Here is a 23,336-nt window from a genome sequence, read left to right on the forward strand (position 1 = left end):
TTAATGTGTGAACGTGCCCTGTGATTGACAGGCGACTAGGGGTGAAACGGTTCACAAAATTCACTGTTCGGATCTTATGATGGTTTTGTGACACAGTTATCAGTTCTGTTCTGTGCACATTATTGTTCTTTTTAACACACAAGAATACAAATATCCCAGTAAATCCACTATTACAATTTGTCAGTTGTGGTTCTTACAAAAATATCTCATAAAATAAAACTTAAAAATGGTTCCTAAAGGCTCTGGCCCTTGAATTAAATGCAAAAATCCTTACATTTACTGATACAGTATTTCAAATCAATGTCAAATAATGTTGTAGGGATGTGTAACAATATGAAAATGTAATATCACGGTTATTGTGACCAAAATTCACGGTTATTATTATCGCGGTATTGTTGAAAGTGTTTAAAAAAGTACTTATACACAATACACACTAAAATCGTTTGACAAAGTATTATTTTTATATAAATAAAATAGACACACGGTTTTAAATATTAGCATGTACTGTAGAACTATAATAATGATAATATAATGATAAACTGATAATAATGAAAAGTGCACGAGAATAAAATATTTTATTATTATTTGGTATTTCTGGCTGGCCTTGTGGCATCCAATTCTGTTCAGCGGTACTTGAACGCATCGTAAAAACACCTCTGTTTTAAGAGAGCAAAGCTTGTAGGCTCAAAGGGAACAATTAAATATCTTAGTTGTTCATACATCAATGTTTTTATGTACGTTTAGGTTGGGGTATGTTGTTTCTTAATTGGGAAAGACGTTATTGTCTTTTGTTTTCATCTTGGCATTTAAGCTGGCGAGTTGGCGCCAGTCAGTCTGTGAGTTTATCAAAGTGCACTTATCAATCACGGTTTTTCAAAAGATTTTGTTAAATGTGGACATACTGTTGGGAGTTTTACCGCGGTTATAAAAATAATACTTTTTTTGTCGTTACACCCCTAAAATGTTGTAATATAATAATGGAAAAGTGATTGCTTTAAGGTAACATGCTTAGGGCCCTATGAAATCTGTTTACTCTTTTCCCTAAATTGTTTTTTTCCGTTGTAATTTTTTAGAATTTTGTTTTTTACTTGTTTTAACACTATATAGTGTGTGCTTATTGTATAGTAAATCATATTTAATACATGTCTGTTAATTAAATACAAAGATCCTTACATTTATTGGAGTAATATATGATTGGACAATTTTTTACCCATTATTTAGGTCAAAGCATAATAATTTTGTAACATCAAAGTACCGATGAGTGCTTAAGTACAAAGTGCTTGTGTATAGTTTTCTATGTTGAAATCTTTATTTTGTTAGCGCAGTCAGTTTGTTGGCACAGCATTGTTATTGTGAAGGCTGGAAGTACTATATGTTGCTGTTCTTTCGGATGTTTGACGATTGCTATGTTTTAGAATGTGGAGAAGACTCAAGGATGTTTTGAAATAAAAAAAATAATGCCCTGATAACTTCTAATACTTGGTTTTAAGTTATCATTAACTCAGAAATGAAGATAAATAGATAGATAGATAGATAGATAGTACTTTAATGATTCCTTCAGGAGAGTTCCTTCAGGAAAATTAAAATTCCAGCAGCAGTGTACAGAGTTGAGATCAATTTAAAAAAAAAAAAAAAAAAATAAATAAAATAAATAAAATAAAAATAAAAAAAAAAGGTAAATAATGGGAGTTTAAAAGGAAACAAAATAGAGAAATATTGCAAAAATAATAAAAACAATGGGAATAACAATATAACAGTAAAATAAGAATATAACAAGACAAAGTAGGCAGTAATGACCATGTTATGAAAACGTATTGCACTGTTAATGTTTTGCATCCCCTGTCATCCTAATACCCCCCGCCCCCCGTCCCAGAGAGGAGTTGTACAGTCTAATGGCGTGTGGGACAAAGGAGTTCTTGAGTCTATTAGTCCTGCACTTGGGATGAAGCAGTCTTAAACTGAACAGGCTCCTCCGGCTACTGATAAGGCTATGCAGAGGGTGACTGGCATCATCCAGGATGCTCACTAGTTTGTCCACAGTCCTCTTCTCTGCCACCGTCACCAGTGAGTCCAGTTTCATTCCGATTGTAGAACCGGCCCGCCTGATCAGTTTCTCAAGTCTGGAGCTGTCCTTCTTGGATGAACTGCCCCCCCCCCCAGCACACTACCATGTAGAACAGAACACTGTCAACCACAGACTGGTAGTACATCCACAGGAGTTTTCTACAAATGTTGAATGAGTGCAGTCTCCTGAGGAAGTACAGCCTGCTCTGTCCTTTCTTGTACTGGTGGTCCGTGTTAACAGTCCAGTCCAGCTTATTGTCCACCCAAACCCCGAGGTACTTGAATGAGTCCACGGTCTGTACCTCAACTCCCTCGATCACAATAGGTTGTGACCGTGGACTCGACCTCCCAAAGTCAATGACCAGCTCCTTGGTCTTTGACGGATTGAGCTGCAAAACGTTCGTGTGGCAAATAAGATGAATAAGATGCAACAATCACTGCCATCAGTAGTTGCACCAACGAAAACAACAGCTGGCTAACATAAGCAAAAACACAGTGTGATGTGCTTTTCAATCGGCTTTGTAGTAGTCAGAAAATTTGTCAAAAAAAATAAATAAATAAAAAGAAATAAAAACATATCCACAAACGTTGATGTCATCTGGGAACTGTTCGGCACTTTTGGGTGAAATTAGATTTTTTTTTAAATTGCACACTCTTAAGCCTAGGAATGTTTGTGTTAAGTTTGTTTGTTGGGCTGAAAAATACAAAACGCATCCACAAGTTGTCGGATCAACATCAAGTCACATCCAAACATTTGTGTTTAATAAAAAAACAAACTGATTGCTAACACAAACAAAAAATAAATCACATGATGAACACCACGACTCAACAATATGTCAGCTCAACCAAACGACAGTTCAGATTTTTTTTTATCAAGCTTTCGATCTCTACTGACTAACAGTCGAGTTTCCATTGTTACTCTCTCTTGTCGACGTCTACAAAGATCTAGTTCACCATTACAACAAGCAGTATGGACAATGTATGCATGGTTTATTTAAGTGCTTCCACAAAAGTCGAACATATTAGTAAGCTAAGACATACAGTATTTCTAAAACTTAAAGAAGGAACTGATAATATTTACCCTCCCTGCTGGTCAATGCAATTACTGCAATTTTCCATCCATCCATACATTTTCTACTGGTTGTCCCTTTCGGGGTGGCGGGTGGTGCTGGAGTCTACCTCAGCTGCATTCGGGCGGTAGGCGGGGTACACCCTGGACAAGTCGCCACCTCATTGAAGGGCCAACACAGATAGACGGACACATTCACATTCACACACTAGGGCTAATCAACCTATCTCCAGGTGCATGTCTTTGGAAGTGGGAGGAAACCGGAGTAATAGATCCCGAGCCCAGGATCGAACCAAAGACCTTCGTATTGTGAAGCACACCCACTCACCCCTGTTCCACCGTGCTTCAATTTTATACAATTACATTTATTTTTTCTATTTCACCTGTTGGATACTGACAAAATGGTCCCTGCAAGCCTATTTTCTTTTGATATACTTCCAATGATCTGTGAGCCCTTTCTTCTTCCCATCGATCTGAGATTTGAGTAGATTGATGGATTGTCGTTCATTTGAAAGCTAATGCAAGTCTCCTGATATTGCAACGTTTCAGTTGGGATATTTATCAATATGTTCCTTACAAACCTTACTATAATTTTGCTTGTGTCTTAATTGAACTTCCATTTGCAACATTTCAGCGCAATGCTGTAGTTTAAAAAAAAATGGGCTTAGTGGCAGCAAACAAAAAAAAAGTCATACAAGGTTTGCTAAAATGGAAGTTGCTCATCAATGCAGAAGATCAACTGAAATATTCAGTTTCCACTGACACTCTACTTCTTCAGGAGAATAAATAAATCAACTTCCTCTAAACTTACACACTCACACGCATGATACCAATGGCTCACACAAAGGTACTGTGCTACATATTTTAAATGCTTTACTTAAACGCACATCATTTGCTTGCTTAAAACAATGTAAAGTTTTATCTAAAGTCAAGTCAGGGTGTATCCTGAAGCAAAATTTGCCTTGACCTAATCACTGACCTTATAACAACCAGCACCACTTTTCAGGTAAACATTCATGGTTAAATAAAGAAGAATGTGCGGTGAAATAAATTGTGTGAACATTTGTATTTTTTATGACTATGAAGATCCTTTTTTGTAATTGTTAACATGTTTATAGTAAAATTCAAAGTACAAGAATGACTGCTCATAACTGCAAGCAGACAGTCTGCAAGCGTGATATAGACTTCTGCATAAACAAAACCCAATAGCTTTTAGTAAGTTAATCACAACTCTGAAACTTGGGTTCAAATTAAAGGTCAGACAGATGTGTAACTTAATTTTCGCAAAATCAATTTAATGACTTTTAATGCCTTGCGGAAACCCTGATTAGTTATGTTAGTAGATATCACCATACATGGTAGAAGTTTACCCAAAGAGCTTTGCGAGTCCAGCATTTTTATTCAGTTGTACTCCAAAGTCAAAGAAGTTCCTTGACTTTCTCTATTCCCCTACTGTGAGGCAGACTGGCTCGTTAATGTACATAAATACTAAAATGTTCCGCTGTTGCCATTTATAACAAACAAGTAGCGTATAGTTCTAACATATCAGTCATTAGACTCCATATGGTAGCGCTGAAAACTACAACATGGCTTGTGGTGTGACTGCTGCTGTTTTTGTAGTCTGTATATGTATTTCTGTAACTTTGTCCTGCTGCTCTCTTGGCCAGGTCACTCTTGGAAAATAAATTTTAATCTCAATGAGTTTTTACCTGGTTAAATAAAGGATATTGATAGATTGATATTAAAAAAAATCCCATTATGACACCTTCAACCATGATGAAGGTAAAATGGTAAATGGGTTATACTTGTATAGCGCTTTTCTACCTTCAAGGTACTCAAAGCGCTTTTACGCTATTTCCACATTCACCCATTCACACACTGATGGCGGGAGCTGCCATACAAGGCCCTAATCACGACCCATCAGGAGCAAGGGTGAAGTGTCTTGCTGAAGGACACAACGGACATGACAAGGTTGGTAGAAAGTGGGGATTGAACCAGGAACCTTCAGGTTGCTGGCACGGCCACTCTCTCAACTGCACCGCGCCACACCGTCCCATAAAATGAGCAAATGCTGGAGCTTTTATTCATACACAAAAAGAGTAAATGCATCAAGATTTTTCAGGATCATGACTTTTGTGCCAATATGGGGTTATGAAATGTTTGTATATTTTTGAGCTAACTTGCCAGCACACACATACACCTCATGAATTGAGTATATCAATCTTCCCATTATATTTCTGCATGCTAACTACAACATTTTTACAATAATATATCATTAAGTATTACTGTAAATTGAACAGTTTGTCAGACTTTGTAGAGATGGAGAAGACGGACATTTCGAGAAACCAGAGGAAGCAGGAAATCTCCCTTTTCCTACATGTGGCATTGAGGGAATTGTATTGATTTGCTTCAAACAACTGTAAAAAAAAATCTAAGGTGGCGAAACTGAAAATTGTCAACTCTGTGACCTTTATTAGAGATTAAACAAATATGCGTAAGAGAAATAGTTATCCTACCCTCAGTTAGCATTAAATATCCAAATGTGTGAACTACTAAAGTGCTGAAGACTTGGGTATAAAATAAACAATTCTATCAAGGATGAAGACATCAAAGATTGTCTGATAAATCACTGATATCAGTTAAATACTAGTACAAAACATTAGATAAGAGTAACTTCTGCAGCATTATGGCTGTTCAAAAAGCACAACCCTTTACAACAAAAAAAATGTATCAAGCAGTTGTTATGCACTTGAAAAAATGTATGAGTGGGCTGGTGATAGAACAGAAACACTCGGAGAAAGTACCAGCAAGCCGCCCCCAAATTAAAACTTGAGACTTCCTGCTGATTATACAAGGGGTGAAAACTCTAATTGCCCGAGGCTTGGAGGTGTTCAGTTTAGTGGCGTACTGAAATGTATTGCAGACCAAAAATGGTGTGTTGGGCATTGATAGACAATACAGGGACTCTGTGTGAATAAACATTATTCCTTACATTCCAGTTTCAATCCCGGATGTTACACAATAAGAGCTTCAATCCTGCAAAGACTTGCAAGAAAAGACAGTTGCATAATGAAGTGAGAAAAGCAGAAAGAGGTGTAGATCAGCAGGCATGTGTCATAAAAGCCAACCATTACAATTTTGCAACATTACTTCCCAAATGAGCAAACACATGCGCGAACAAAGTGTCCCCTGTTCCTCTCCCACACACAGCGTCCTGTAATTTACAAAGCTAAAGAGGAAGTGTTAAAATGTAGCTCAAGAGACGTATTTGATCTTGTTTACCCTTTACTGTTATACATTGTACAATCTGTGATTAAAATCCAGTTTTAGAAACACTTTTAATTTTGACATGATGAAATGTTGGTTATAAATACCCATTTGATTGTAAATCATCAAATCTACATTACATGTCCATCGCCTGTTTTGGTTTCCTTTTCTGCAAGCTCTCACATTTCATCACTATCTACTTGATCGATGCAACTTAGGTCATCAAAAATAGATGCTGCTACCACAGTGTCAGTGTTATCTCCTCTTTCTGTTTAGATTAACTGCACATATACGGTTATAAGAGACCAGGAGTTTAAATTATTTCATAAACTATCACCACCTTTGTTGTAATATTATAAGTGACAGACATAACACGGATACAAAACATGAAAAACCGTTAATTTGTTAAATGTTCTGGTATCAGAATATCGCAGAGATGGACAACTACACCTAACTTAAGGAATCTGATTGTTCCACTTCAATTACCACGAGCGAATCAGTTTTAAGTACAAAACGACTTGAGCAAATCCATCTGCCTATCAAAGCAGAACAAGTGATGAACAACATAAATGTCCTCTTCACAAGTAGATGAGGTTTAATAATGTTGACAAAAGGAAAAAAGGACTACATTGGCCCTAGTGTGTGAATGTGAGTGTGAATGTTGTCCGTCTATCTGTGTTGGCCCTGCGATGAGGGACAAGCGGTAAAAATGGATGTATGGATTGCCAGACAGCACTACAAAGGACACCTAGAAATTAAAACATCAATCACTGTGAACAACAAAGTTCGCTTTATCACACTGCAGCCTTAAGGTTTTATTTTAAAGAAACAAGAACTTGTTTGATGTATTTTTCCACAAAAACACATGAAACTCCATCAAATTGCCGTTTTTATTGTATTTTATTTTGTTCACTCCCACAGATAGATGTGAGGTGCAAAGTAAACAATGTACTACTTTTTCCCCCATAGAACATTTGGACAACAAAATGTTCTCACAGAATAGCTTGTCTTCAATGTTTCCAAAAGCACAAACATGTGTCAAAGAGCTTGAGGTCAGTGGTGTCAAAAGCCCTTACAAGCCCAAGGACATAATGGCCACATTTCTAGGATTAGGGTTGGTGTTTTACTTAGTTCTAAATAATGTAATCTTTGTTGTTTGTCTGTATCTGTATTCAGCAATCATAGTGTGATATCCCAGGACACTACCTCTTACTTGATGCAACAAAGCAGGTAAACACCAAATTTCCCACAGTGTGCTTCTGTCGATTAGGAATGTGTGGTTTCTTATTAGGGCTTGCCTTTCTCTCCCCACAATAAAGCAAACTACACTAGTAGGTAGTTTGTTTTTTTCTACACAAATTTCCCTTGGTAATAGACCCCAAGTCGACTTGTCACCCCCTTAAAACACACATATGCAAATGACGCATGTGTACTAGATATCAATCAATCAATGTTTACTTACATAGCCCTAAATCACTAGTGTCTCAAAGGGCTGCACAAACCACAACACAAACTACTACGACATCCTTGGTAGGCCCACATAAGGGCAAGGAAAACTCACACCCAGTGGGACGTCGGTGACAATGATGACTATGAGAACCTTGGAGAGGAGGAAAGCAATGGATGTCGAGCGGGTCTAACATGATACTGTGAAAGTTCAATCCATAATGGATCCAACACAGTCGCAAGAGTCCAGTCCAAAGCGGATCCAACACAGCAGCGAGAGTCCCGTTCACAGCGGAGCCAGCAGGAAACCATCCCAAGCGGAGGCGGATCAGCAGCGCAGAGATGTCCCCAGCCGATACACAGGCGAGCAGTACATGGCCACCGGATCGGACCGGACCCCCTCCACAAGGGAGAGTGGGACATGGGAGAAAAAGAAAAGAAACGGCAGATCAACTGGTCTAAAAAGGGAGTCTATTTAAAGGCTAGAGTATACAAATGAGTTTTAAGGTGAGACTTAAATGCTTCTACTGTGGTGGCATCTCGAACTGTTCCCGGGAGGGCATTCCAGAGTACTGGAGCCCGAAATGAAAACGCTCTATAGCCCGCAGACTTTTTTTGGGCTTTGGGAATCACTAATAAGCCAGAGTCCTTTGAACGCAGATTTCTTGCCGGGACATATGGTACAATACAATCGGCAAGATAGGATGGAGCTAGACCGTGTAGTATTTTATACGTAAGTAGTAAAACCTTAAAGTCACATCTTAAGTGCACAGGAAGCCAGTGCAGGTGAGCCAGTACAGGCGTAATGTGATCTAACTTTCTTGTTCTTGTCAAAAGTCTAGCAGCCGCATTTTGTACCAACTGTAATCTTTTAATGCTAGACATGGGGAGACCCGAAAATAATACGTTACAGTAGTCGAGGCGAGACGTAACAAACGCATGGATAATGATCTCAGCGTCTTTAGTGGAAAGAATGGAGCGAATTTTAGAGATATTACGGAGATGAAAGAAGGCCGTTTTAGTAACGCTTTTAATGTGTGACTCAAAGGAGAGAGTTGGGTCAAAGATAACACCCAGATTCTTTACCGAGTCGCCTTGTTTAATTGTTTGGTTGTCAAATGTTAGAGTTGTATTATTAAATAGAGGTCTGTGTCTAGCAGGACCGATAGTCATCATTTCCGTTTTTTTGGCGTTGAGTTGCAAAAAGTTAGCGGACATCCATTGTTTAATTTCATTAAGACACGCCTCCAGCTGACTACAATCCGGCGTGTTGGTCAGCTTTAGGGGCATGTAGAGTTAGAGAATTAGTGAGGAAAACATAGTATTTATCTTTAGGGCTGTCAAACGATTACAATATTTAATCACGACTAATCGCTTAAGTTTGTAGTTAACTCAAAAAGTAATCATTATAATCGCAGAAAGATTTACTTTTTTTGTTAATAATAAGTGTACCCTAGACAGATTATTTTAATTTTTTTAATACAACGAACGGAAAATTAATTCATAAGATACAAGTTTAAATAATAGACTATTTCTCACAATTAAAATTTCAGTCAAAATAAGTATTTTAACTTGGATCTTATGACCGTGAGATACATATTCTAACCACTGTGACAGTTTTGTCAAAAGCCATGTTGCTAATGGTAGAAACTGCCACTCACAACATCGCAGTCTGTCAAAAAAGTATGCTAGCCCTCGATCTTTGTTTCCATTTTTATTGACACCACGTTTAATGTTTCCGCACTTCAGTGAATTGCATCCCATCTTTATCATACAGTAAAATGCTAATACACAAAAATGTGTGACTCCAGAATGTGTCACATTTGCCTTACTAACAGACATGTTGAGCAAGTTTGTTATAGTGAAGTGAGATATAACGAAATATATTGGGAATGACATAAGAATGTCTATCGTATAATTTAATTCTCTATTGTTTATCAAAAATTAAACAACCACTAGTTCATTTTCATACAACTGTTTCATTTTCCTATAATGTAAGATTTTATTTTCATACAAAAATATTGTAAAACAGTCGAATATCACAACACTTGGCGTCGCAGAAGCTCCGTCGTAGAATTTGCGACTCTAGATTTCCACAAAATACATAACGGCTGCTGAACGGCAATGCTGCGGAACATCTCCAAGTCTGTGAGAGTACTTTTTTTGCTTTGCTAAACAATTACTATATTTTTGTATTTGTAGCAAGTAAACACATAGCTGTAACAAGATCCCTGGTGTGCGACCACACACACTTCTCAGTCAACTCTCGCTGACCACTCTACTGCTTCTCTCACCCTAGTGTCAGATCTAGAAATTCTATCTGAAAAACATGGCAAGTGCCCCGCCCATTAGGACATTTCAAACTGTAAAAATATGATCTGTCTTGAACACTGAGTGTTTTATTTTTAAAGTACATTTATTTTGAGTTTGTGCGGGACAAGAAGTCATGCACAAACAAGCAGCGTTTTGGTAGAAAAGTAACACCGCACAACGGTAATTTGCAAAACGTGCTGCCAACGAATTGTTGCTAGAAATGTGAACACGTCTATTCTTTTCTTTCACTCGAAGACACGGCACAAACAGTACAAAAACTGTGTTAAAACGCGACAATATACTGATGTTACTTCAAAACCAAGAAGTGATGAAAATAAAATCACACCAAACAAGCCTGACAGAGTTGTTGTCCAAAGACACTGTCTATGACAAACAGTCCTGCAGACACTGTTTCAACTCAACAAATCAAATTTTAAAAACTTGTTTTCCGTCATTGAAGCCATGTGAACATTATTAGCATTTGATTAAACACATTTGCAGTGTGGGTTTGGTGAATACAATTTGAGCGGAAGCCAACAAGCAGATGTTGTCATCTCAGTGATAGTCTGGTGAGAAGTTAAATGAAGTGAAGTTAATTATATTTATGTAGCGCATTTCTCTAGTGACTCAAAGCGCTTTTCATAGTGAAACCCAATATCTAAGTTACATTTAAACCAGTGTTAGTGGCACTGGGAGCAGGTGGGTAAAGTGTCTTGCCCAGGGACACACCAGCAGTGATTAGGATGGCAGAAGCGGGGATTGAACCTGGAACCCTCAAGTTGCTGGCACAGCCGCTCTACCAACCGAGCTGTACCGCCCAGCACAGGTTGTCCTCCACAAATGCTCAAAAATGTTCAGAGTTGCTCCTCTTCCTGCTCTCTTTTAACATACTTATTTACATGTAAATGTTGTATTCTAAATTAGAAATGACAAAACGCAACATTTACTCGCAGAAAACAGCAATATGCATCATCAATTGGTAAAAAAAATGTACTGTTTCCCTCCTTTATTACACTTAATAATAATAATAATAATAATTAATTTGTAACACACTTTACATTTGTTAAAATCTCAACAAAAAAATAAATAAATAAAATAAAACAAAAAATAAAATGAAACTTGTGTCAAATTGTTCTTATCTTTGTACGAGGGTACATGTGCAAACTCAACATGAGAACAAATGATTGTTTCCCCCACTGTATAAGCAAACATGACTCTATACATCTTAAGAACTCCACTTCCAGTGGCACATATGTGCTGTTAATTCAAGCATTTATTTGTTTTGTTTTTTTTCATGCATGAGCACCTCACAATTCTCCCAAGGGTGCCCTTGTGGTTCATGTGCGAGGAACAAGCATAACACTCTCCAATAGAGATGCAAAAGCATTTCACATGGGGTTTGGTGTCTAATAAGTCAAGTTACAACCTCTTCAAATGGATCTGGAGGGAAAACACTGAATTGTTGCCATCTGCTTAGGGTATCTGCCACATTTCAAGGTGTGCTAAACAGGATGTAGTGTGCTTGGCAGCACCAGTCAAAAAAACAACAATAGCGTAGTTGCACTGGGGCTGTTCATACTGCAGGTAATGTGACTCAACCTGTTGACCAAGAAGCGGCACACGTGGGGGAGGAAGAAATGATGAAAGTTGACTCATGCGCAATGTATAACCTATGCGGCATGCTCACATTCAAACGTAATTTTGGTAACTTTGAGAAATAATATGAAGTCTATCAATTAGTATAAATCTGCAAGTTCATAAAGCGAACGGAATGCCAAAGCATGTAATCGCCCAGAGTGTGTTGAGACAAATCCTGTGAATTTCAAAGGAATGCATTCCTGCAGTTTTACAGCTAAGTCGTCACTGCAAAACAGAGCCTTGGCCTAAAACTACGTGAAGGTTAAGCTGCAACTTCTGGCAGCCGTCCTTGTTTGTCAGTAATCCAATATAATTCCACAAAATCTCTCTGTGGGAGACAATTTGTTTTTAAATCAAACACAGGATATTAAAAGTTGTGAATGACCGTGTGTTTATCATGCGCCATGCAGCACAGCATTTAATGTCTTCAAAAATGAAAATCCCTCATTTACTAAAAAGGTGAGGATTACAAGTCCAGTAGGTTGTATCAAAGCCAAGCATTTGCTGAGCGTTGCCTGGCAAAAGGACATTCTGGGCTGGAGCCATATCAGCAGCCAAGTGCATGTAAAATACTTATTTTTAGACCATGCATAGAAACAACAATCACTACATGCAAAAAATACTTCCCTCTAAGCACACCACTTCTCTTCAATTCTGTCAGCCAGCAGAGTATGCTACACATCATTGCAACTTGCTGGTGACCACTGCTCCTCTGATGGAAAACTGGTCATATTTATTTCCCAGTCGTTAACATTCAATAAAAAAAAAACCTCAACGCTAATGGAATTAGATTCATGTATATTTAAAGTAACCTTACCATGAGGTTATGAGTAATCTATTGAATGATTATTAAAAATGATAATGTATTTATAGTGCTGTAGGAAATGTGGCTTTGATTGGTTGATGTATATGAATTGATTTATTTATTATAATGACAGTAGCAAAATATTAACTGCGAGTATTTGCGTATTTGTATGCTAATTTGGGTTTTCGATGGCAAGCTACCACATTACCCTTGGATCTTTTACCCTAAATTTGTTTTCATTTTCATTCAAACTTCAGACTTTATCTGGAAAATAAAAGACGTGAATTTGGACTATTGAAAATATTGGTTTGGACTGAATTGCAGTTGTCTGTAGAGTAAGTAATATGAAATTCCAAAATGGGTCCACTTTGGGAAAAATATAAAATGTGAACTTTTGGGGTGCTTATACCCCAATCAGAATATTAATCATCATGAACACTAAATTGGCCCTAGTGTTTGAATGTGAGTGTGAATGTTGTCTGTCTATCTGTGTTGGCCCTGCGATGAGGTGGCGACTTGTCCAGGGTGTACCCCGCCTTCCGCCCGATTGAAGCTGAGATAGGCGCTAGCGCCCCCCGCGATCCCATAAGGGAATAAGCGGTAGGAAATGGATGGATGGATGGAACCTTGCACTTGCATAGTAAAATACAATTTAAAAATACAGTACTTTAGTCATAAAGGAGTTAAAGGTGATGGCAAAATAATCGGCAATGGCAATCACATAGAGAATTAATTGTCCGTTAGTGATTGGTGGCCGATATATTGGCACATTCCTACCCATAACACAATCTGGAAAAAATTATACAGTGAGGGAAAGCATTATTTACCTACTGATTAGTCAATAGTTTACATCTCTGGGATTATTGTTTATTTTAATAGCAATAATAAAAACAACAATTTCAAAGAAAAAAACATTAAATACAAGATTTTTAATTAGTTTGGTTTTGAATGAGTGAAGTATTCTTCTAGTCAATAATTATGTTGCAAAAAAAATAGGGTGATTGGCAACAATAAATTGGCCATAGTGTGTGAATGTGAGTGTAAATGTTGTCTGTCAGTCTGTGTTGGCCCTGTGATGAGATGGAGACTTGTCCAGAGTGTAACCTGCCTTCCGCCCAAATGCAGCTGAGATAGGCCCCAGCATCCCCCTGCGACCCCAAAAGGGACAAACGGTAGAAAATGGATGAATAGAAAGACAAGTTATGTGGCCATAAAGCACACAAAGTCACTTTAGCAAAAAGTTTGGTGAAAAAGAAACCACTTCTGGCAGTTTGAAAGAGGAACAAATACAGGATAAAAGTCAATCCACTCACAATGGAGGTGATTGGAAGAGCTCAAATTGTGGTGTATAGTTCTGAAAAAGGCAAGGGTCTTTTAAAGGTTAAAAATGATTGAATGGATGGGCGGGTCATGCCCTGCTTATGCTGTCTCACTGCATGCTCTGACAGACACAACAAGACCATGATAATTGTGATGAGCTGTAGCTATGTCAATTTAAAGTGAGCGTTCTCAAACTGCAAACTACTTGCTCATTGTAATTAAAGGCAAGAATGTTTATGTACTATGCACGCTATGTCCAGGAAAACCGCGTTGCCTCACTCAACTCAAATTGCACCTCACATCAACATAACACTTGTTGCTGTTGCAAACCAAAGGCAAATGCAACCATTTTTTAAGTCAGATTCATCACATTTTTGAAATTGAACTGATCATTCGGAATGGAAATGAATAAGATGTCTTAGTTTCCGATCCCATTTTAGATTTTGCTTAAATATTTGGTTCCTTAAAAGGTTCTCTTATCAATTCTTATTTTGGAAAAAAAGGAAAAAACAGATTAGAAATGGTGATCAATTTAGTTTAGTTTAGTGGTAACATGACAGACAGCCTACAGTGAGGTCTCAAGAGGCAAATAGAAAAAACAAATTTTTTTGTTCATATATATAAGAAATGTGTATTTTTCAGAAGAATTTAATCATGTGCAAATCACACAATAATGTAACGTTTAGTAGCATATATTAACTTATTACATGTAAAGTGAGATAAGTTGAGCCTTTATTGGTTATAGTTTTGATGATTATGGCTTATAGTTTGTGAAAATTTGGAAAATTTCAGAACATGATGTTCAAAAGTGTAACAAACAAAGCCTTGACACTTGACATTTCACTTTGCATGTAATGAGTTAATAACACAGATGAGTTTCACATTTGAAGTTAATGACCTAAATAGACTTCTACACCACATTCTAATTTTATGATTTTCACCTGTACAATATAATGACAGAGAAAATCTAGTTGCTGGAAAACATGCAACTTTTCTGACTACAATTAAACATTCATTCACCTATCAAAAACGCAAACTTTTGACCAAAAACTTAGTCGATGCTCGGTGGCATTTGTCTAGCGAAGTGCAGAGTCCCCTTTAACTTTGTTACTTTACAGAAGATTTTTGTTTTTTTTATTAATTTTTATTTCTATGCCTTTAAACAGTTGATACAAACATATTTGACGATATTGAACGCAGTAGTGTATAAAATAAGAAAATGAAAAATAACATCACAGTTATGTTGCTGAGTAACTATTTACTCATACAATGAGGTAACTGAGTGACTAACGCAATTACTTTTGGGGGAAAGTAATTTGCAAACGAACTAAAAGTTAAAGTACTGTGATGCATGAAAGTGCACGTCATAATCAGTTTTTTTTTTTTAATCAGAATGATGATCAGATTAAATACATGTTGTCCATGTGTATGTGGCATTGTTTGGTTTTCATTTCGGGTGGCATTCCAATGTGGAGTTGTGTTGGAAAAATACCGTATTTTTCTAACTAAATGCGCACTTTAAAGCCTTTCATTGTCTCAAAAACCAACAGTGTGCCTTATAACCCATTGTACTTAAAGTACGGATTAACTCTGGTTGTGAATACTGACCTCAAAATAATTGTATTTGGTACATGGTGTAATCATAAGTGTGACCAATCACACAGAAGAGTTAACCTAAGTTTTGACGCCTGTTCAAAAAATGACACTGACAAAGCAAGCCCAAAACTTTGATGTTTCATTGAGAATATTGAACATTACACAAGGCGCTCAAAAAAATCTGTTTAAATGTTTTAGTACGACTTTGGTAAGCTACAAAACCGCACCATAGCTTATACAGTATATCATGCACACCAACTTTTCTTACTTGTTGGTTCCTGCTGATGCCTTTTTTGGGATGTGCTTAATCACGAAAATTTGCGCGAGTCCGCCACTGTAGCCCACCCCGACACTGTAGTCAATAAGCTCCTTCTTTTTTATCCTCTTGTTGTGGGGTATTCAGCCACCACTGTTGCCATTTTTTTATGTAAAATAGCGTACAGTTCCAACTTGTCTGTCAGTAGACTCACTATGGAGACACTAAAAACTACAAATACAAGAAAGATGACAGGGAGAAGACGCTATCCAGATGGAGCCACGTAAATAAGACCGCCCACTAAACGACACATCCTAAAGAAACAGTCTGAAAGCGTCTTGAAGACGGTCTATAAACATAATCTATGCAAACAGATAACCACAATCACATATGTAGACGGTAGACCACAACGAAGTGTTTTAAATGTAGAAAAAAAAAATCATTTGACCCCTTTAATGCGCCTCAACTCTGGTTGTGAATACTGACCTCAAAACAATTGTATTTGGTAAGGATAAGTATGAAAAATACAGTAAAGGCATCTCTAATGAGATCAACCACAAACATGATTCCTGCACCATCCAATCTATAGCGTTTCATTAATTCACTGTCATCCAGTGTTTGGAGAATATCTCTCCTGCCTGTTTCATCCGCCATATTGTCTGTTTAGGGAACTCCGAAGCCACTTAAGAGTCCTCTTCACAGATCTCACCCTGGAAATTTACTTAAGAGACATAATTCTTTAGTCATAGCTTCTATCTTTAGAAGGATCTACTCTTCACTTTTAGGGGAAATTCTAAGAAAACATCATCCATCCATCCATTTTCTACCACTTGTCCCTTTTGGGGTTGTGGGGGGTGCTGAATTCGGGCGGAAGGCGGGGTACACCCCGGACAAGTGGCCACCTCATCACAGGGCCGAAACATCATGAATTTTCTTAAAATTTGGCCATGAGGTGCAACTCTTTGCACTAAAAAATCTTTAGGAATATGGCCCCTGGTGACCAACTAGAAGAAATATCTGAGCTATACTAACAAGGTACTTTACCAAGTACACTTGGCTTGTGACATGTTTCACTAAATCTAATGCAATTTTTTTCAGAAACCTACATTACATTATTTTTGTCCGTAGTTTTGGTTGACATTCTCTCTCTCTCTGTTAGAATAAACCTATCAAAAACTCTGTTTTTGAGAAAAAGTAGTAAAACTTCCAAAAATTTATTTTTACAACTCATGAATGTTCTTTGGTTTTTGGTTTCACATTCTGTACCAAATACACATTGCTATATCATAAACAGAGGGTAGATTATTACTGTGTCAATACACTGGCCAAACCAAAAGTGTATAATCATATTTTCAGTGGAGTGTGAGATATCACACCATAGAGAGATACTTTCACATGTACTTGTGATGCAACACCAGCTTAGTTTTTTTTTTTTATATCCATTTCAATTTAAAAAATAAATGTGCATGCACCTGGGGATAGGTTGATTGGCAACACTAAAATTGGCCCTAGTGTGTGAATGTGAGTGTGAATGATGTCTGTCTATCTGTGTTGGCCCTGCGATGAGGTGGCGACTTGTCCAGGGTGTAAGCCGCCTTCCGCCCGATTGTAGCTGAGATAGGCACCAGCGACCCCAAAAGGGAATAAGCGGTAGAAAATGGATGGATGGAAATGCATTTTACAATGACTAAATAACGGCTCCAATTAACAGAAAAGTTAAACTAAAGATTAGAAACAATTGAGAAAGTTTTAAGATCACTCAATTATCAAGTGTGTACCATGATACAGGATATCAAGATAATCAGCAAAACATTGATACATTTCAAATACACTGGTACTGTAATTTAATAACGTTCAATACAATAAAAAATAACTGTCGACAATAACATTAGTTTTTATTTGTGGTATTCGTATGTGCCCAATTAATGCATACATTTTTCACCATGAGTAGTTTTTTATAGTGCTGTACTAATACTGTTGTAGAGGTGGGCAGATCAATACAAATGTCGGTATTATCAACACCACATCAGTCTCAACACTAGTGTGAAGTTCTCTTCAATTTTTATTTTCATTTCATTTTATTTTCAATTTAAGAGTGTCCCAAATTAAAAGTGTTTCAAGATAGGAGCTGTCACTTTGCTAATTGTGTTGCTGTAAGACGCAAGTAAACATTTGAGTTGCAATCATTCCCGCCATTAATTGGCATATCAAATGTCACAGTGAACCCCACTAGATCTACCCAAAACATTGCGTCTTACTCGATAGCATTACCTTATAGATAGAGATTGACATGACTCTTGTTTTCTAAGCACAGGAAGGAAGGAAGTCAGTGTGAAGCACAGTGCTAAGAAGAAGCGGATGATATTCATTAAATTAAAGAAAGAAATCAGCAAAAACATGACAGACCGTGTAGTCCAGTAGTTCTCCAACTTTTTCACCAAAAATTAATTTCAGAAAAAACTTGGCTCTAATAGTACCACCATAACGACCAACATTAAAGTAGTAGGCCTAAGCATTCATTAAAACATGGCAGAGGTTTTACTTCCATCCATCCATTTTCTACCGCTTGTCCCTTTCAGGGTCAAGGGGGGTGCTGGAGTCTATCTCAGCTGCATTCGGGCGGAAGGCGGGGTACATCCTGGACAAGTCGCCACCTTATCGCAGGGCCAACGCAAATAGACATCACTTAACAATAGAATAGAATGGACTTTATTGTCATTATATTTGCATATAACAAGATTAAAGACTCCAACTTAAGGTGCGGTAGTGGGAACAAATATGGGGTGAAATAAATAACACAAGAGATATAATAAAGGAAAAACTAACAATTGAAATAAACTACTATCCAATAAAAATAATAAGCAATCCTTAAGTATATTTAATAGTTATGCCCGCTGTAGTGTTACACACAGTTTGAACAGTATAACTGTTTGAATATGAGGATGAGGATAATGTTTGTCTTTGTTTACATGCGTTCTACGTGTTGATTGGCTGGGAGGGATTTAAATAACAAAGTAAGACGGTACTGTTTGTGTTGTTGGCGTCGACCGCGGCCTGCAGTAGTCCACTGAAGGCCGATAAACCTTTGACAACGGCTCGAGTCACGGCATCACAATATTTAATTTAATTATTCTTTGACGTACCGTTAGATTGAGCCAAGAATCTGGGAATCACAGGTTTAGTTGACTTGGCAAAATAGTTTGAGCGGTATCCCTGTTACTCCACAACATACTGAAGCACAATGAGTCTAACGACAGCCAAGAAATAAACAAGCATGTATCCATGAAAATATGGAAGGGCTGCTGATGGTGTGTTTGGCAAAGAAGCAGCTCAAAAGAGATACTCTAATAGTCCACTTTCAAAAGTAAATTATATACATTATTATTATTAAAACTACCTTAGTTGTTAGCAGAACACTTTTTTGGATTGTGTTCCATACCTTATTTTTTTAATCTAAAAAGTTATTGTTGTTTTTTAAAAAGGCATGTTAAAAATGTGATGTTTTAGGGGCCAAGCATGGAATGAATTGAATGAATTAATTTTGATGGTTGGTGGATTTGAGATAGAAGCGTGTTCAGTCAAAAGCTGTGTCACGGAGTTAAGTTACAGTTAAGCCGGTAAGTCGATGACAACTGTATTGCTACATTAACAAATTCAGAGAATGTTTTCTTAGGCCCAGTATTAGTTTTTACTGTTGTTGACATATTTTGATCTTTTGATTTTTCACTCAAGCAAAATGTATGTCCATCCATTTGTCAAAATAATTGCCAAGGCCTGCCTTAGAGGAACAATTTATTTAAACATTTGTATGCTCATACAACACTTAAAACCTTTAGTATATCAGTATGTGGAATTCAATTATGGAACGGATTACCCAAAGAAATCTAACAAAGCACCAATATGATTCAGTTTCAGGGACAGTTCAAACTAAAAGTGTTCACAAAATACACAAAACAAGAATTATGATGAAAATCTTCAACCCTTTTTTTTTAAAAGACAAAGATTATGTATTTAATATTTGTATCCTTACTATGGTATTTTTTTTATGTATTATGTGTTTACTGTTCTGTTACAGGGCAGAACGGTGCGACAGGGGTTAGTGTGTCTGCCTCACAATACAAAGGTCCTGAGTAGTCCTGGGTTCAATCCCGGGCTCGGGAGCTTGCATGTCTTCCCCGTGAATACGTGGGTTCCCTCCGGGTACTCCGACTTCCTCCGACTTCCAAAGACATGCACCTGGGGATTAGTTGATTGGCAACACTAAATTGGCCCTAGTGTGTGAATGTTGTCTGTCTATCTGTGTTGGCCCTGCGATGGGGTGGCGACTTGTCCAGGGTGTACTCCGCCTTCCACCCGATTGTAGCTGAGATAGGCACCAACGCCCCCCGCGACCCCAAAGGGAATAAGCGGTAAAAAATGGATGGACGGATATTGTTATCGGCATCGGCGATACTGTACATAGTACAAACGCCGTTTCCATATGAGTTGGGAAATTGTGTTAGATGTAAATATTAAACGGAATACAATGATTTGCAAATCCTTTTCAATCCATATTCAGTTGAATATGCTACAAAGACAATATATTTGATGTTAAAACTGATAAACGTTTTTAAACTTGTCGAACAGTTTTAGAACAACATTTCTCAACAAGCTATTGCAAGGAATTTAGGGATTTTACCATCTACGGTCCATACCATCTTTAAAAGGTTCAGAGAATCTGGAGAAATCACTGCACGTAAGCGATGATATTATGGACCTTTGATCCCTCAGGCGGTACTGCATCAAAAACCGACATCAGTGTGTAAGGGATATCACCACATGGGCTCAGGAACACTTCGTAAAACCATCGTCAGTAACTACAGTTGGTCGCTACATCTGTAAGTGCAAGTTAAAACTATACTATGCAAAGCCGAAGCCATTTATCAACAACACACAGGAACGCCGCCGGCTTCGCTGGGCCCGAGCTCATCTATGATGGACTGATGTAAAGTGGAAAAGTGTTCTGTGGTCTGACGAGTCCACATTTCAAATTATATTTGGAAACTGTGGACGTGGTGTCCTCCAGAACAAAGAGGAAAATAACCATCCGGATTGTTATAGGCTCAAAGTTGAAAAGCCAGCATCTGTGATGGTATGGGGGTGTATTAGTGCCCAAGGCATGGGTAACTTACACATCTGTGAAGGCACCATTAATGCTGAATGGTCCATACAGGTTTTGGAGCAACATATGTTGTCATCCAAGCAACGTTATCATGGACGCCCCTGCTTATTTCAGCAAAACAATGCCAAGCCACGTGTTACAACAGTGTGGCTTCATAGTAAAAGAGTGCGGGTACTTTCCTGGCCTGCCTGCAGTCCAGACATGTCTCCCATCGAAAATGTGTGGCGCATTATGAAGCGTAAAATACGACAACAAGACCCCGGACTGTTGAACAACTTAAGCTATACATCAAGTAAGAATGGTAAAGAATTCCACTTTCAAAGCTTCAACAATTAGTTTCATCAGTTCCCAAACGTTTATTGAGTGTTGTTAAAAGAAAAGGTGATGTAACACAGTGGTGAACATGCCCTTTCCCAACTACTTTGGCACATGTTGCAGCCATGAAATTCTAAGTTAATTAGTATTTGCAAAAAATATATATATGAAGTTTATGAGTTTCAAAATCAAATATCTTGTCTTTGTAGTGCATTCAATTGAATACGGGTTGAAAATGATTTGTAAATCATTGTATTCCGTTTATATTTACATCTAACACAATTTCCCAACTCATATGGAAAAAGGGTTTGTACTTTCCTTGCCGGCCTGCAGTCCAGACCTGTCTCCCATCGAAAACGTGTGGCGCATTATGAAGCTTAAAATACGACAACAAGCCCCCGGACTGTTGAACAGCTAAAGCTGTATATCAAGTAAGAATGGTAAAGAATTCCACTTTCAAAGCTTCAACAATTAGTTTCCTCAGTTCCCAAACGTTTATTGAGTGTTGTTAAAAGAAAAGGTGATGTAACACAGTGGTGAACATGCCCTTTCCCAACTACTTTGGCACATGTTGCAGCCATGAAATTCTAAGTTAATTAGTATTTGCAAAAAATATATATATGAAGTTTATGAGTTTCAAAATCAAATATCTTGTCTTTGTAGTGCATTCAATTGAATACGGGTTGAAAATGATTTGTAAATCATTGTATTCCGTTTATATTTACATCTAACACAATTTCCCAACTCATATGGAAAAAGGGTTTGTACTTTCCTGGCCGGCCTGCAGTCCAGACCTGTCTCCCATCGAACACGTGTGGCGCATTATGAAGCTTAAAATACGACAATAAGCCCCCGGACTGTTGAACCGCTAAAGCTGTATATCAAGTAAGAATGGTAAAGAATTCCACTTTCAAAGCTTCAACAATTAGTTTCCTCAGTTCCCAAACGTTTATTGAGTGTTGTTAAAAGAAAAGGTGATGTAACACAGTGGTGAACATGCCCTTTCCCAACTACTTTGGCACGTGTTGCAGTCGTGAAATTCTAAGTTAAATATTATTCGCAAAAAAAATATAAAGTTTATGAGTTTGAACATCAAATATCTTGTCTTTGTAGTGCATTCAATTGAATATGGGTTGAAAAGGATTTGCAAATCATTGTATGCCGTTTATATTTACATCTAACACAATTTCCCAACTCATATGGAAACGGGGTTTGTATTTCCTTGGTATCAGTTTGATACCAGAAATTATAGTATCGCCCACCTAGTTGTAGTAATAGTAGGAGGACACATTATTAAGAAGTAAAGTAATTTGTATAAACTACAACATGATTAAACCGTCCAAATACGTCTTTTTGTTGTTGTTGGTGTTGTTGCAAAAAGGCGACGTATGGCTGGCGTGGTAAACAAGGCGACGGTGGATGACGTGTTTAATGCCGTCCAACACCAACTTGCAGTCATGTCGCAATCGAAGCATATGGACATGACACCCTGACATCATATTTGTGTGTCTTTACCAAGCGTTTTGGTCATCATAGTTGGTGAATGAGTGAATGTGAGCACGTACCCTTCTGTTACACCATCAACTGCATCCACAGCTGCGTCTCGCTGTCAATTTTTAGTCGGTGGTCGTCAGCATGAAATACGTCCACCTTTCTCCCTTTTGTCTCGACGCTGTTGTTTAAAAAAAAAAAAGGTGTCGGGAAACAAAATGAGGAAAAGAAAAAACAACGGCGTGGGTCGGCGCTTCCTGATTTTAGGTACGCTGGTGTAATGATGATGTTTGCGAGGGGTGGGGCGGAATGCAGCGAGCAGGGGAAAATGAAGGCTAAGAACACGTTTGTGCATGTTCTTTTTTTTTGAATGGATCCTTGTAAGTCGCGGGGAGGGAATTAAATAATCGCTTAACCAGGCACAAAATTACTTTTGCAGCACACTTTAAATTGTATTATATCTACAAGTAATTGTTTTCATTCCTCAAAAATACTTACTTAAAGGCCTACTGAAACCCACTACTACCCACCACGCAGTCTGATAGTTTATATATCAATGATGAAATATTAACATTGCAACACATGCCAATACGGC

The 23,336-nt window shown here is 37.7% G+C and overlaps 1 protein-coding gene across 2 annotated transcripts in view; it reads right to left on the bottom strand.

The window, feature by feature from the left end:
- LOC133562304 (myelin basic protein-like) overlaps positions 1-23,059 on the bottom strand; it is a 67,785-nt gene extending 44,726 nt beyond the window's left edge. The window contains exon 1 of one of the 2 annotated variants that reach the window (XM_061916348.1): positions 22,816-23,059. The gene's annotated coding sequence lies outside the window, so the exon portion shown is untranslated. The remainder of the gene's footprint in view (positions 1-22,815) is intronic. The other variant, XM_061916347.1, reaches the window with a different exon arrangement.
- Between the last annotated feature and the right edge of the window lie 277 nt (positions 23,060-23,336).

Source organism: Nerophis ophidion, linkage group LG11 (genome assembly GCF_033978795.1).
Source record: "Nerophis ophidion isolate RoL-2023_Sa linkage group LG11, RoL_Noph_v1.0, whole genome shotgun sequence".
Lineage (NCBI taxonomy): Eukaryota > Metazoa > Chordata > Actinopteri > Syngnathiformes > Syngnathidae > Nerophis > Nerophis ophidion.